General features: G+C 44.1%; 1 protein-coding gene across 1 annotated transcript in view; it reads left to right on the top strand.

Annotated features, from left to right (window-relative positions):
* Positions 1-14,600, top strand: part of LOC143784564 (beta-1,4-galactosyltransferase 1-like) — a 356,101-nt gene that overhangs the window by 155,130 nt on the left and 186,371 nt on the right. The gene's annotated exons all lie outside the window — the stretch shown is intronic.

Below are 14,600 nucleotides of genomic sequence, written 5' to 3'. Positions count from 1 at the left end.
CCTAAAAGTATTTTCTTATTGTCTCTCTTCTACAAGCTCTTCCACTTGGTTATGAGCATGCATGAGAGATCTGTGTATATATTTTCCATTTTTGGCTGCTTTTATTAAAAAGGTCCCTTAGTCTGTTTCAGTAGGCTCCACAATCATGGGGAAGACTGCTGACTTGACAGATGCCCAGAAAGCAGTCATTGACACACTCCTCAAGGAGGGTAAGCCACAAAAGGTCATTGCTAAAAAAGCTGAATGTTCACAGAGGACTGTGACCAAGCATATTAATGGGAAGTTGAGTGAAAGGAAAAAGTGTGGTAGAAAAAGGTGCACAATCAACTGGGATAACCGCAGCCTTGAAAGGATTATTAAGAAAAGGCCATTCAAAAATTTAGGGGAGGTTCACAAGGAGTGGACTGCTGCTGAAGTCATTGCTTCAAGGGCCACCACACCCAGATGTATCCAGAACACGGGCTACAAGTGTCACATTACTTGTGTCAAGCCACTCATGACCAATAGGCAACGCCAGAAATGTCTTACCTGGGCCAAAGTGAAAAAGAACTGGACTGTTGCTTAGTGGTCCAAGGTGTTATTTTCAGATGAAAGTAAATGTTGTTTTTCATTTGGAGATTAAGGTCCCAGAGTCTGAAGGAAGAGTGGAGAGGCACACAATCCAAGCTGCTTGAGGTCTAGTGTGAACTTTCCACAATCAGTGATGGTTTGGGGAGCCATGTCATCTGCTCGTGTAGGTCCACTTTGTTTTATCAAGACCAAAGTCAGCGGATCCGTCTACCGGGAAATTTTAGAGCTCTTCATACTTCGTTCTGTCAATAAGCTTTTTAGAAATGCAAATTTAATTCTCCATCAGGATTTGGCACCTGTTTCTACAGCCAAAAGTACCAATATCTGATTTAAAACCAACAGTATCACTGTGCTTGATTGGCCAGCAAACCCGCCTGACCTTAACCCCATAGAGAACCCAACAATGCAGATGAGTTGAAAGCTGCTACCAAAGCAAACTGGGCGTCCTTAACACCTCAGCAGTGCTACAGGCTTATTTCCATGCCACGCCGCATTGATGCAGTAATTGATGCAAAAGGAGCCCCGACCAAGTATTTCATGCATTTACTGAACATACATTTAAGTAGGCCAACATTTTGGATTTTAAAATCATTTTTCAAGTTGGTGTTATAAAGTATCCTAATTTACTGAAATAGTGACTTTTGGGTTTTCATTGGCTGTAAGCCATAATCATCAACATTAACAGAAATAAACACTTGAAATAGATCACTCTGTTTGTAATGAATTTATATAACATATGAGTTTCTTTATTGTGAAGAACTGAAATAAATTAACTTTTTCATGATATTCAATTTTGTGAGAAGCACCTGTACCTCTTTTAGTTAATGTGCCATGTCTGGGTTGTTTGCCTTCTTTATTCCTTTTTCCCTTCTGATAAAATTTCCTTAAAGAAAAGGTGCTGCAATTTTAATTTTGTATTACAAATTCTTGATTATATAATAAATTATTTTTAATACAAAATTAAATTTACTGGTTTAACAGTTTTTTATTTATTTATTTTTTTCAACCACTTGGAGGGCTGCCATTTGCATACATACATACCTCAAATATGGCAGCTCTTATACATATGAGTCTGTGGTCACTGTCCCACCACATCTCCTGCATTGTGACTGCCTCTTGCTGCGACCTAAGCGCACCCACTGAGCTGTCCAGGTCAGAGCTGTGGGAGGAGATCGTGGACGTTTTGTTTCTCCTTGTCACTGCTCCCACTGCTCAATGCGTGCTGTGATAGGAGTTGCTAGGGAGCGGTTGTGCCAGGGAGTAGATGTACCAGGGAGAGGAGGTGCCAGGATAAGGTGAATATCAGCGGCTGTGAGCAGTGATCAGCAGCATTGGTTTAGTAGTACATTACCAGGCTGCTGATCACCTCTCCTTGCCGACGCACTACAGTGTTCAGAAACAGCAGAGTAGTTATCACCCTGGTGTGCGCTGATCACTTATATAGCTCTGCTATGTCATTGTAATACGTTTTGAAGGAGGCATAAACTGCCATAGCAGAGCAGTGTATATAATTCCATCAAACATGATATGCCCTAAAGCAGTGGAGGACTTTACTGTGCCTTATGTAATATGGAGGACTATGGGGTGTGCATTATACTAAATGGGGGACTATGGGGAGTGCATTGTACTATATGGAGGATGCTGGGTGCATTATACCATATGGATGACTATGGGGCGTGCATTATACTAAATTGAGGACTGTCGTGATTCACGCTGGGGTCTGTTTCATGTTATTCTCTCCCGGTCTGGTAATGCTGGGTTTAACCTTCTCTGTCTTGTTTTGGCTTCGGTGTGGCTATTTCAGTCTGCTGTGCCTGCAGACCTGTGTCAGTGATAGTTCGTGCTTCCAGGCTAGAGCAGCTGACCCTTTCCCCTTGATACTGTGTTTGTCCTCTGCCCTTGTACTCTGTTCTCGTGACTTCCCTTTCCTGCCTCCCTGCTTTGTCTTCCTGTTCGCTCCCTGTTCTTGGACCCCTTGGTATGTGACCTGGCTTGGCTTCTGACCTGTTTTACTGTCTCTTGTCTCAGTTATATCTGCTCCTATCTGGTTCTGACTTCTGGCTTGTATTTGACCACGTGTATTGCTGTGACCTCTGGTACTTCTTGTCCTGACAGTTTCTGACTCAGCTCGTCTGACCACTCTTGTGCTGCTGCTCAGTGGTGTTACGCTGTGTGTGCAGCCTCTCTTCTCTCACCAGCATCCCCTAGTGGAGGTTGCGCTATACTGCACTGTTGCAGCTATACAGGACTATGGGCACTACATTATACCACATTGAGAACTATGGTGGTGCATTACACTATAAGTAGGATTATGCTATATGAAGGATTATGGGGTTCAGTATACCATATGGAGGACTATAGGCCCATTATACTATATGGAGGACTATGGGGTGTGCATTATACTATATGGAGATTAATGGTGGTGCATTATATATGGAGGACTATGGAGTGCATTATATTATATGGAAAGATATGTGGAGGCCATTATACTATATGGAAGATTATGGGGTGCAGTATACTATATGGATGACTATGGGGTACATTATACCATATGGATAACTATGGGGTGTGCAATATACTAAATGGAGGACTATGGGGTGCATTATATTATATGGAGACCTATGGTGGTGCATTATACTATATGGGAAGCTATGTGGAGGACATTATACTATACTATATGGAGGACTCTGGCTATGAGGAATGTATTATACTATATGGGGGATTTTGGGGTGCAGTATACTATATGGAGGACAATTGGGATCCATTATACTTTATGGACGGCTATGTGGGGGTATTATAACATTATAACACATGAAGGTCTACGTAGCGGCTACTATAATATTTAAAGGCTATGTGTTTTTTTTATAGTATATGGAGGCTATGTGGAGGTCATTATAATGTATTCAAACAATTTTACAGTGTGAAAGTTTGTGTGTGGTCCATCATACTGTGTGGGGGCCATATTAATTTTTGGAGTTCTAGTGGGGGCTATTTTAAAGTGTGGAGGGCTGTGTAGGGGTCATAATAGTCTTTGCAGGGCTAGTGGGAGCCATTATTGTTGTGGATTCTGTTTTTGGGCTCCCTCTGGTGGTTACAACTGGTACTGGGTAACTTTGGTGGGTTGCGGTCTCTGGTTTCCACCTGTCCATCAGAGGCTGGGTGTTTCCTATTTAACCTGGCTTTCCTGTCATTCCCTTGCCGGCTATCAATGTATCAGTGTGTCTCTGTTACCTTTGCTACCTGCTCCTAGGCCTTCAAGACAAGCTAAGTCTGGATTTCCCTGTTTCATGTTTGCTTTCATGTTTTTAGACCAGCTTGCAGATATGTAATTCTCTGCTGCTGGTTGCTCTAGTGGGCTGAAATTACCACTCATGTACCATGAGTTGGTACATGAGTTTAAGTAATTTCAGGATGGTATTTTGAAGGGTTTTTAAGCTGACCGCGCAGTTCACCTTTTGTATCCTCTGCTATCTAGCTTTAGCGGGCCTCATTTTGCTGAATCTGTTTTCATCACTACGTTTGTGCCTTCCTCTCATTTCACCGTCATTATATGTGGGGGGCTGCTATTTCTGTGGGAATATTTCTCTGGAGGCAAGATAGGTCTGTGATTCTTCTGATAGGGGTAGCTAGATCTCCGGCTGGCGCGAGACGTCTAGAGTCCCCCCAGGAACGTTCCCCGGCTGCTGTTAGTTGAGTGTTGAGGTTCAGGATAGCGGTCAGCTCAGGTTCCATAGCCCCAGAGCTCGTCCTGTTTTTGCCCGTGTTATGTGTTTAATTCCCTGCCATTGGGACCATGACAGTATAGCCGGCCCACAAAGTGTTAATTGTTTGGGCTGAAGCAGGAGAAAAAGAAGTGTTGAAGGGAATTTTTTTTTTTTTCCCTCAGAGTTTTGCTGCCTAGCCCTTAATTGCTGTCTAGCTGCTTCTTACCTCCTCTTAACCCTTGAATGGCTCTGACCTTAGCTGTTTAACATGGATGTCCAGAGTTTGGCTTCCAGCCTGAATAATCTTGCTGCAAAAGTTCAAAACATACAGGATTTTGTTGTTCACACTCCTATGTCTGAACCTAGAATTCCTATTCCAGAGTTTTTTTCTGGAGATAGATCTACCTTCCTGAATTTCAGGAACAATTGCAAATTGTTTCTTTCTTTGAAATCTCGCTCCTCTGGAGACCCTGTTCAGCAGGTCAAGATTGTAATATCTTTCCTGCGGGGCGACCCTCAGAATTGGGCATTTGCATTGGCACCAGGGGATCCTGCATTGCTCAGTGTGGATGCGTTTTTTCTGGCACTGGGATTGCTCTATGAGGAACCTAACCTGGAGATTCAGGCTGAAAAGGCTTTATTAGCCCTCTCTCAGGGGCATGATGAAGCGGAAGTATATTGTCAAAAATTTCGGAAATGGTCGGTGCTTACTCAGTGGAATGAGTGCGCCCTGGCTGCAAACTTCAGAGATGGTCTTTCTGAGGCCATTAAGGATATTATGGTGGGGTTCCCTGCGCCTACAGGTCTGAATGAGTCTATGGCTATGGCCATTCAGATTGATCGGCGTTTACGGGAGCGCAAACCTGTGCACCAGTTGGCGGTGTCTTCTGAACAGGCACCTGAGACTATGCAATGTGATAGAATTCAGTCCAGAAGTGAACGGCAAAATTATAGGCGGAAAAATGGATTGTGTTTTTATTGTGGTGATTCAGCTCATGTTATATCAGCATGCTCTAAACGCACAAAAAAGGTTGATAAATCTTTTGCCATTAGTACTCTGCAGTCTAAGTTCATTTTGTCTGTAACTCTGATTTGTTCACTGTCATCCATTTCCGTCGATGCCTATGTGGATTCGGGCGCTGCCCTGAGTCTTATGGATTGGTCATTTGCCAAACGCTGCGGTTTTAGTCTGGAGCCTCTGGAAGTTCCTATTCCTTTGAAGGGAATTGACTCTACACCATTGGCTATGAATAAACCGCAGTACTGGACACAAGTGACCATGCGCATGACTCCCGTTCATCAGGAGGTGATTCGCTTCCTTGTACTGTATAATTTACATGATGTACTAGTGCTTGGTCTGCCATGGTTACAAACTCATAATCCAGTCCTGGATTGGAAAACAATGTCTGTGTTAAGCTGGGGATGTCAGGGGGTTCATGATGATGCACCTCTGATTTCAATCGCTTCATCTACTCCTTCTGAGGTCCCTGCGCTTTTGTCTGACTATCGGGATGTTTTTGAGGAGCCTAAGCTCAATTCGCTCCCTCCTCATAGGGATTGTGACTGTGCTATAGAATTAATTCCTGGCAGTAAGTTCCCTAAGGGTCGTTTATTTAATCTGTCAGTGCCAGAGCATACTGCTATGCGGAATTATATTAAGGAGTCCTTGGAAAAGGGACATATTCATCCATCTTCGTCCCCTCTGGGAGCAGGTTTTTTTTTCGTGGCAAAAAAAGATGGTTCCCTGAGGCCTTGTATAGATTATCGCCTTCTGAATAAGATTACAGTCAAATATCAGTATCCATTGCCATTATTGACTGATTTGTTTGCTCGCATTAAGGGGGCTAGGTGGTTCACTAAGATAGATCTTCGCGGTGCGTATAATCTTGTGCGGATAAAGCAGGGTGATGAGTGGAAAACCGCATTTAATACGCCTGAGGGCCATTTTGAGTATTTGGTAATGCCTTTTGGACTTTCTAATGCTCCTTCAGTCTTTCAGTCCTTTATGCACAATATTTTCCGTGAATATCTGGATAAGTTTATGATTGTGTATTTGGATGATATTTTGGTGTTTTCTGATGACTGGGAGTCTCATGTTCTACAGGTCAGGAAGGTGTTTCAAGTCCTGCGGGCCAATTCTCTTTTTGTGAAGGGCTCAAAATGTCTCTTCGGAGTCCAGAAGATTTCTTTTTTGGGGTACATTTTTTCTCCTTCTACTATTGAGATGGATCCCGTCAAGGTTCAGGCGATTTGTGACTGGACACAACCTACATCTGTTAAGAGTCTTCAGAAGTTCTTGGGTTTTGCTAATTTTTATCGTCGGTTCATTACTAATTTTTCCAGTGTTGTTAAACCTTTGACTGATTTGACTAAAAAGGGTGCTGATGTTGCTAATTGGTCTCCTACGGCTGTGGAGGCCTTTCAGGAACTTAAGCGCCGGTTTTCTTCTGCTCCTGTGTTATGTCAACCAGATGTTTCACTTCCTTTTCAGGTTGAGGTTGATGCTTCCGAGATTGGAGCGGGGGCGGTTTTGTCACAGAGAAGTTCCGATGGCTCGGTGATGAAGCCATGTGCGTTCTTTTCTAGAAAATTCTCGCCCGCCGAGCGCAATTATGATGTGGGTAATCGGGAGCTTTTGGCCATGAAGTGGGCATTTGAGGAGTGGCGTCATTGGCTTGAGGGTGCTAGACATCGTGTGGTGGTCTTGACTGATCACAAAAATCTGATTTACCTTGAGTCTGCCAGGCGTCTGAATCCTAGACAGGCTCGTTGGTCGTTGTTTTTTTCTCGTTTCAATTTTGTGGTTTCATACTTGCCAGGTTCAAAGAATGTGAAGGCAGATGCTCTTTCCAGGAGTTTTGTGCCTGACTCTCCTGGAGACTCTGGGCCTACTGGTATCCTTAGGGATGGGGTAATATTGTCCGCCGTCTCCCCAGACTTGCGACGTGCATTGCAGGAGTTTTAGGCGGATAAACCTGATCGTTGTCCACCAGAAAGACTGTTTGTTCCGGATGATTGGACCAGTAGAGTCATCTCCGAGGTCCATTCTTCTGTGTTGGCTGGTCATCCTGGAATATTTGGTACTAGAGACTTGGTGGCCAGGTCTTTTTGGTGGCCTTCCTTGTCAAGGGATGTGCGCACCTTTGTGCAGTCTTGTGAAGTGTGTGCTCGGGCTAAGCCTTGCTGTTCTCGGGCCAGTGGGTTGTTGTTATCCTTGCCTATCCCAAAGAGGCCTTGGACGCACATTTCCATGGATTTTATTTCAGATCTCCCTGTCTCACAGAAAATGTCCGTTATCTGGGTTGTGTGTGACCGCTTTTCTAAGATGGTTCATTTGGTACCCTTGCCTAAGTTGCCTTCCTCCTCTGAGTTGGTCCCTTTATTTTTTCAGAACGTGGTTCATTTGCATGGGATTCCGGAGAATATCGTTTCTGACAGGGGATCCCAGTTTGTGTCTAGATTTTGGCGGACGTTTTGTGCTAAGATGGGCATTGATTTGTCTTTCTCGTCTGCATTCCATCCTCAGACGAATGGCCAGACGGAGCGAACTAATCAGACCTTGGGAATTTATTTAAGGTGTTTTGTTTCTGCTGATCAAGATGACTGAGTTGCCTTTTTGCCACTGGCCGAATTTTCCCTTAATAATCGGGCTAGTTCTGCTACGTTGGTTTCTCCTTTCTTTTGTAATTCGGGGTTTCATCCTCATTTTTCCTCTGGTCAGGTGGAGCCTTCGGATTGTCCTGGAGTGGACGTGGTGGTGGACAGGCTACATCAGATTTGGAATCAGGTGGTGGACAATTTGAAGTTGTCTCAGGAGAAGACTCAGCAGTTTGCTAATCGTCGTCGCCGCGTGGGTCCCCGACTTCTTGTTGGGGACTTGCTGTGGTTGTCTTCTCGTTTTGTCCCTATGAAGGTCTCTTCTCCTAAGTTCAAGCCTCGGTTCATCGGTCCTTATAAGATCTTGGAGATTCTTAACCCTGTATCTTTTCGTTTGGATCTCCCAGCATCGTTTGCTATTCATAATGTGTTCCATCGGTCGTTATTGCGGAGGTATGAGGTGCCCGTTGTTCCTTCGGTTGAGCCTCCTGCTCCGGTGCTGGTGGAGGGAGAATTGGAGTATGTTGTTGAGAAGATCTTGGATTCTCGTGTTTCCAGACGTAAACTCCAGTATTTGGTTAAGTGGAAGGGTTATGGTCAGGAGGATAATTCCTGGGTGGTCGCCTCTGAGGTTCATGCGACTGATTTGGTCCACGCCTTCCATAGAGCTCATCCTGATCGCCCTGGGGGTTCTCGTGAGGGTTCGGTGACCCCTCCTCAAGGGGGGGGTACTGTTGTGGATTCTGTTTTTGGAATGTATTATACTATATGGGGGATTTTGGGGTGCAGTATACTATATGGAGGACAATTGGGATCCATTATACTTTATGGACGGCTATGTGGGGGTATTATAACATTATAACACATGAAGGTCTACGTAGCGGCTACTATAATATTTAAAGGCTATGTGTTTTTTTTATAGTATATGGAGGCTATGTGGAGGTCATTATAATGTATTCAAACAATTTTACAGTGTGAAAGTTTGTGTGTGGTCCATCATACTGTGTGGGGGCCATATTAATTTTTGGAGTTCTAGTGGGGGCTATTTTAAAGTGTGGAGGGCTGTGTAGGGGTCATAATAGTCTTTGCAGGGCTAGTGGGAGCCATTATTGTTGTGGATTCTGTTTTTGGGCTCCCTCTGGTGGTTACAACTGGTACAGGGTAACTTTGGTGGGTTGCGGTCTCTGGTTTCCACCTGTCCATCAGAGGCTGGGTGTTTCCTATTTAACTTGGCTTTCCTGTCATTCCCTTGCCGGCTATCAATGTATCAGTGTGTCTCTGTTACCTTTGCTACCTGCTCCTAGGCCTTCAAGACAAGCTAAGTCTGGATTTCCCTGTTTCATGTTTGCTTTCATGTTTTTAGTCCAGCTTGCAGATATGTAATTCTCTGCTGCTGGTTGCTCTAGTGGGCTGAAATTACCACTCATGTACCATGAGTTGGCACATGAGTTTAAGTAATTTCAGGATGGTATTTTGAAGGGTTTTTAAGCTGACCACGCAGTTCACCTTTTGTATCCTCTGCTATCTAGCTTTAGCGGGCCTCATTTTGCTGAATCTGTTTTCATCACTACGTTTGTGCCTTCCTCTCATTTCACCGTCATTATATGTGGGGGGCTGCTATTTCTGTGGGAATATTTCTCTGGAGGCAAGATAGGTCTGTGATTCTTCTGATAGGGGTAGCTAGATCTCCGGCTGGCGCGAGACGTCTAGAGTCCCCCCAGGAACGTTCCCCGGCTGCTGTTAGTTGAGTGTTGAGGTTCAGGATCGCGGTCAGCTCAGGTTCCATCACCCTAGAGCTCGTCCTGTTTTTGCCCATGTTATGTGTTTAATTCCCTGCCATTGGGACCATGACACATTATACATTGTGAAGAGGTGTGCAGACCGTTATACTGTACTGAGGGCTGTGTGGGGGTCACAGATGGGAGATCATATTGTGTTGTAGTTCCCATACTTTGCCTGGTTAGATGAGGGGGGTTACACTAGGGTCATCACACTGTGCTTGTAGAGGGTATTATGGAGGAATTCACTATAGGGGTATGATACTGTTTGTGGGACACTTTTGTTGTCATCATACTTTATGGGGGCAATGAAAGGGGAATCTAGGGGTCACAGTAAGAGGAAAATGACTTTGTATGGGCTGCAAAGTTGTAAGACATACTCTTCTGTGACCCCGCTGAATATTGATTAATTTTTTTGTTTTTGGGGTGGGACCCCAATTTGAACTTCTGCTGTGGGGTCTCATGATTTCTTTGTATGACCCTACACCAAAGCTTATATATGAATATCCTGCAGCCAGCAATAAACAATGCAATGCAGGTTAAACAGAGCAACTGTAATGCCTGCTGCAGCGCAGTAGCACACAACCTCCACCGGGTGGTGCAGGTGAAGGAAAACAGGTACACTCACAGTGAAATCACAGAGTAGCAGGCAGAAGCCACTAGGTGAGGAAAGAGTAGTCAGAAAAAGCCAGGTCAGCAACAGAGAGGAAACGAAGTACCAGAGTTCACAGCAATACACGTGGTCAGAAACAAGACAAAGAAGTCAGAGCCATTCAGGAGCAGGAAAGCCAGAGACGCAGGACAGTTACACAGGTCAGAGGAAAAGCTGAGTGAAATACCAAGGGGTCACAACATGGGGAGCAAGTACTACAACAAGCGAAGTCACAGAGGAACACAGGAACGGGAGCTAGGTAAACGGACAGAGGACAAATCAGGGTATAACAGGCCAGCTGCTCAAGCCAGAGACTGAAACTATAACTGACACTGCTTGCAGGTAACACCACACTGAAATAGCCAGACAGATCCCAAAACGAGGCAAGGAAGATTAACCCCTGCATGACCATCCCATGGAGAGAATAATCAGAAACAAACTCCGGGCTGGATCATGACAGTACCCCCCTCTCAATGGGGGCACCGGACCCCCAGGTTTCCCTGGATACCAAGCATAAATTCCTGGTCCAGCCGATCCACATGGACCGAGCAACCCGGTAATCAAGACCGGTCCTCTGGGCCGTAACCTCTTCAATGGACCATATACTGAAGTGTGCAACAAACAAGAAAAAGCAAAGGCCATGAAAAAACGGGGATCACCAGACAGCAGGATGTTATGCAAAAAGGATCATACAATTTTATTAAGGTATAACACAGATACTGAAAACATTAAATACATTTAAAAACAGTAGGAAAAAGGGGACTAATGCCCGAAATAAGGCACATGCCTGGAAACAAATTTTCAGGGAACAGTACAGAATACAAAAATACAAAAATACATGCATGTGCACCTGGCCCTAAGAATCCTATATGGACAGCATATTTATAGAAAAAACCGTATATATATGTGATATAGAAAATTAACAATGGAACCAAGATAGCTTCCAGTGTAAGCAGAAAAACATTTCTGAAAAATAGGTCTATAATGAGGCCTTGAAATTAGCTAACACATATATCGTAGTTAGGAACACTTGGCAGTATGATCTATACAACACATGCAAGAGAGGCAGAAATAATACCCCCAAAAGTTCTGCTAAGATAATGGACTTATATGACCAAACTACAGCGTTCTAAGTGAGCTGATTGCCCATGAGCAGACTAAGACCAGAGCAAGCACATGCATAGTTTCCCTGTAAGACAAACGGGTATAATACCCCTCAGATCATACCAGGCATGAAAAGAAACGAAAACCCGACGCGTGTCGCCACTAGAGTGGCTTCATCAGGGGTATGATTTTCGCTACCCATATCCATGTATATATACCTTACATAGTGGCGTGTAAGTGAGTCCAGCCGTGGGCAATCAGGCGAGATCATGCAGACGGCGTGTAACACAATCCATTACGCATGCTCCGGCCTCCTCAGCAGGAAAGCGTCATTGCTAAGCAACAGTAAACAGAAGGCTGAGGTGTATACCGGTTCACCCATAGACAATAATAGCCGCATACTATCAGTGCAGGAAGAGCGTACCTGAACCGAAGAATACAGCGAAATTGTCCACATTAATATCAACATCAAAGTATCAATGAAGTCACCAATAGAAAATATCCCCCGTACACGCGCCTAACTTGCTCAGAGCAACGAGATTTGGTTTCTTAGTAACCATAACTGTAAACATAAATAAGCACTGAGTATGCACGAGAACAGGCTGTGCCAAAAGCAGCCACACAGATACACATGCATAGATACACATAAAGTGAAATAATATCATCAAGACGCCGAGCGCTGCTAGGAAATACCTGCCGCGCAGGCGCCTGGCTTCTTAGGAGCCGAAGACACAGTTACCTGGTAACCAAGAACGCTGCCAAGTCTGTATAGGTATCAGCCTACAAAATGACGTGTGAGTAAGTGCAGCCGTGGGCAATCATATAGGCAACGTGTACCATAGCCCATTGCGCATGCTCCGGCCTACTCAGCCAGAAATCATCGTTGCTAAGCAACAGTAAACGGGAAGTGGAAGCAGATAGTAATTATATAGGCAGCGTATAACACGGTCAATTGCGCATGCTCCGGCCTATTCAGCCGGAATACATCAATACTACGCAAAAGTGGACGGGAGGCAAAAACGTATACTGATTCATCCATAGGAAATGATAACTGCACAATACCAGTACAGATAGAGCGTACCTAAATCGAGAAAAATGTGTCTATGTTGGTATTGACATCCAAGTATCAATGAAGTCACTGAAAAGAAATACCAACTGCGCACGTGCCTAATTTGTTCAGAGCAACGAGATTTAGTTTCCTAATGACCCTCTGTATAGACATGAATAGGCACAACATACAAGCAAAATCAGGCTGTAACAAAAGGCAGCCACATAAATATGCATGTAAGAAATAACATATATATTAAATAATATCACTTAGACGCTCAACGCTGCTAGGAAATACCTGCAACGCAGGCGCCTGTCTTCTTCAGGACTGAAAACACAATTACCTGGTATCAAAGGACGCTGCCAGGTCTATATAAATATCGACCTACAAGTACCGGCACAGATCAATCAGCCAAAAACACCAGTCCCTAATAGCCACAAACTTCTACACGGGCGTATGATATATTTGAGGCCAAGGGACTGGTTTACTGAAAACCATAAACATAGATATGGGCGCAGTTGGACCCTGCAAGCATATAGGGTCGAGCCACGCCAAATAGCTGTCATGCAGCCGTAGTATAGTGAAAGGTAACCTTGACCATAGCCATAATGGTTAACTGCATAGGACCGGAGAGTCTCTATAAAGACATCATCCACACCTGCGCCAAAATGGAGGCGGCGTGTAGTGACAAATTATACACTGCCACATAGATACTATGGATTTAGATATCCCCTGAGGGGTGGCCGGAGATAGAAAGACCACTCCAAAGCACCAATGTATAGTGCAAGATGCCCTCTATACAGACAACTGTCTACGGCAGCAGGACACGACCCCTCCCTATCACTGACATTTCAGTGACATATCACAATATCTAAAAGGAAGCCAGTTGTTGGAGCAAGCCCCTTATTGCAATAAACATGGAGACATTCGCAAACTGTGAAGCATTTAATATACTCACACATTAACAGTACTATGGCATTTCCCCATCTCATTTACACAGAGGTCTCAGTCGCTACTAGATTTCAGCTGTAGCAACCTAGATATATTGATAGACAGTATGGAGTAAATACACCCTATTTCGCATTAGTCATGTGCAGGGTACCAGACTTCCCAAAAAGGGGAGATGAAGTACCAAGTTCTCTAAGGAATACCTCACTAAAGGACATGTATTGGAAGAAGAACATCTTGTAACGCCCGTGACCAGTGGGAGGTCCCCCATAGGAATGAAGAACCCTCAACTCTGGCCACCGTGTATAATCACAAAGGTAAATGTTTGTCCTAGAAAAAAGAAAAAAGAACAAAAGACTGAAACATGTTGCCCCAACACATGGGAGAAGGGGACAGACACGTAGACCACAAAAAGTAGTACAGTCTTGCCCAGAAAGGTAATATGCTGTCCATATAGGTAAAAATATTTTAAGGAGGAAATGAGTATAGACAGGGACAGGGACGGGGATCTACTACCCCAATGCATGGAAAAAAGGGGACAAACACGTAAACCTCGAACGTGGTACAATGTTGCCCAGAAGAGTAATATGCTATCCATATAGGTAAAAATATCATAAGGAGAAATTGAATACAAATAAACACTCACCCAAGGTCCAATGACACAGAAATGCTAACTATCAGAAGAAGTCAATACTGAACAAACCTTAGAGTAAAATATACAAAGTGCTGGATATAAACCCCTCCTTTTATTTCCCCCCCCCCTCTCTTTTCTCACTCATTTCCTCCCCTCAAAAAACCAAATCATATACATTTATAGAAGCCAGTAAATAAAAGGTCTTCGTTAAGCCCCACTGGAGCCACAGAGTTCAAATTGAAAATCCATTTTGATTCCCGTCTGAGTAGCTCCGACGTGGTGTTGCCCCCTCTGATATTTATGGGAACTTTGTCCAGACCCATAATTCTGGTTCCTTTCCACAGGGAGTTGTGATCCATAAGGTAGTGTGTAGCCACTGAAGTGAGGGGCTTTCCTTTTATCTTGTCCTTTTTTGCCATGGTGATATTCGAAAAGTGTTGCTGGATTCTCTTCCTTAGTTCTTGAGTTGTTTGCCCAACATAAATCTTTGGACATGGGCACACCAGAGCATAGACCAGGTTTTTAGTCCTACAGTTGAAGTATGTTCTGGGGATAATCTGGAAAG

Source organism: Ranitomeya variabilis, chromosome 1 (genome assembly GCF_051348905.1).
Source record: "Ranitomeya variabilis isolate aRanVar5 chromosome 1, aRanVar5.hap1, whole genome shotgun sequence".
NCBI classification, from domain to species: domain Eukaryota; kingdom Metazoa; phylum Chordata; class Amphibia; order Anura; family Dendrobatidae; genus Ranitomeya; species Ranitomeya variabilis.
This window is presented reverse-complemented; position numbering and strand designations above follow the sequence as displayed.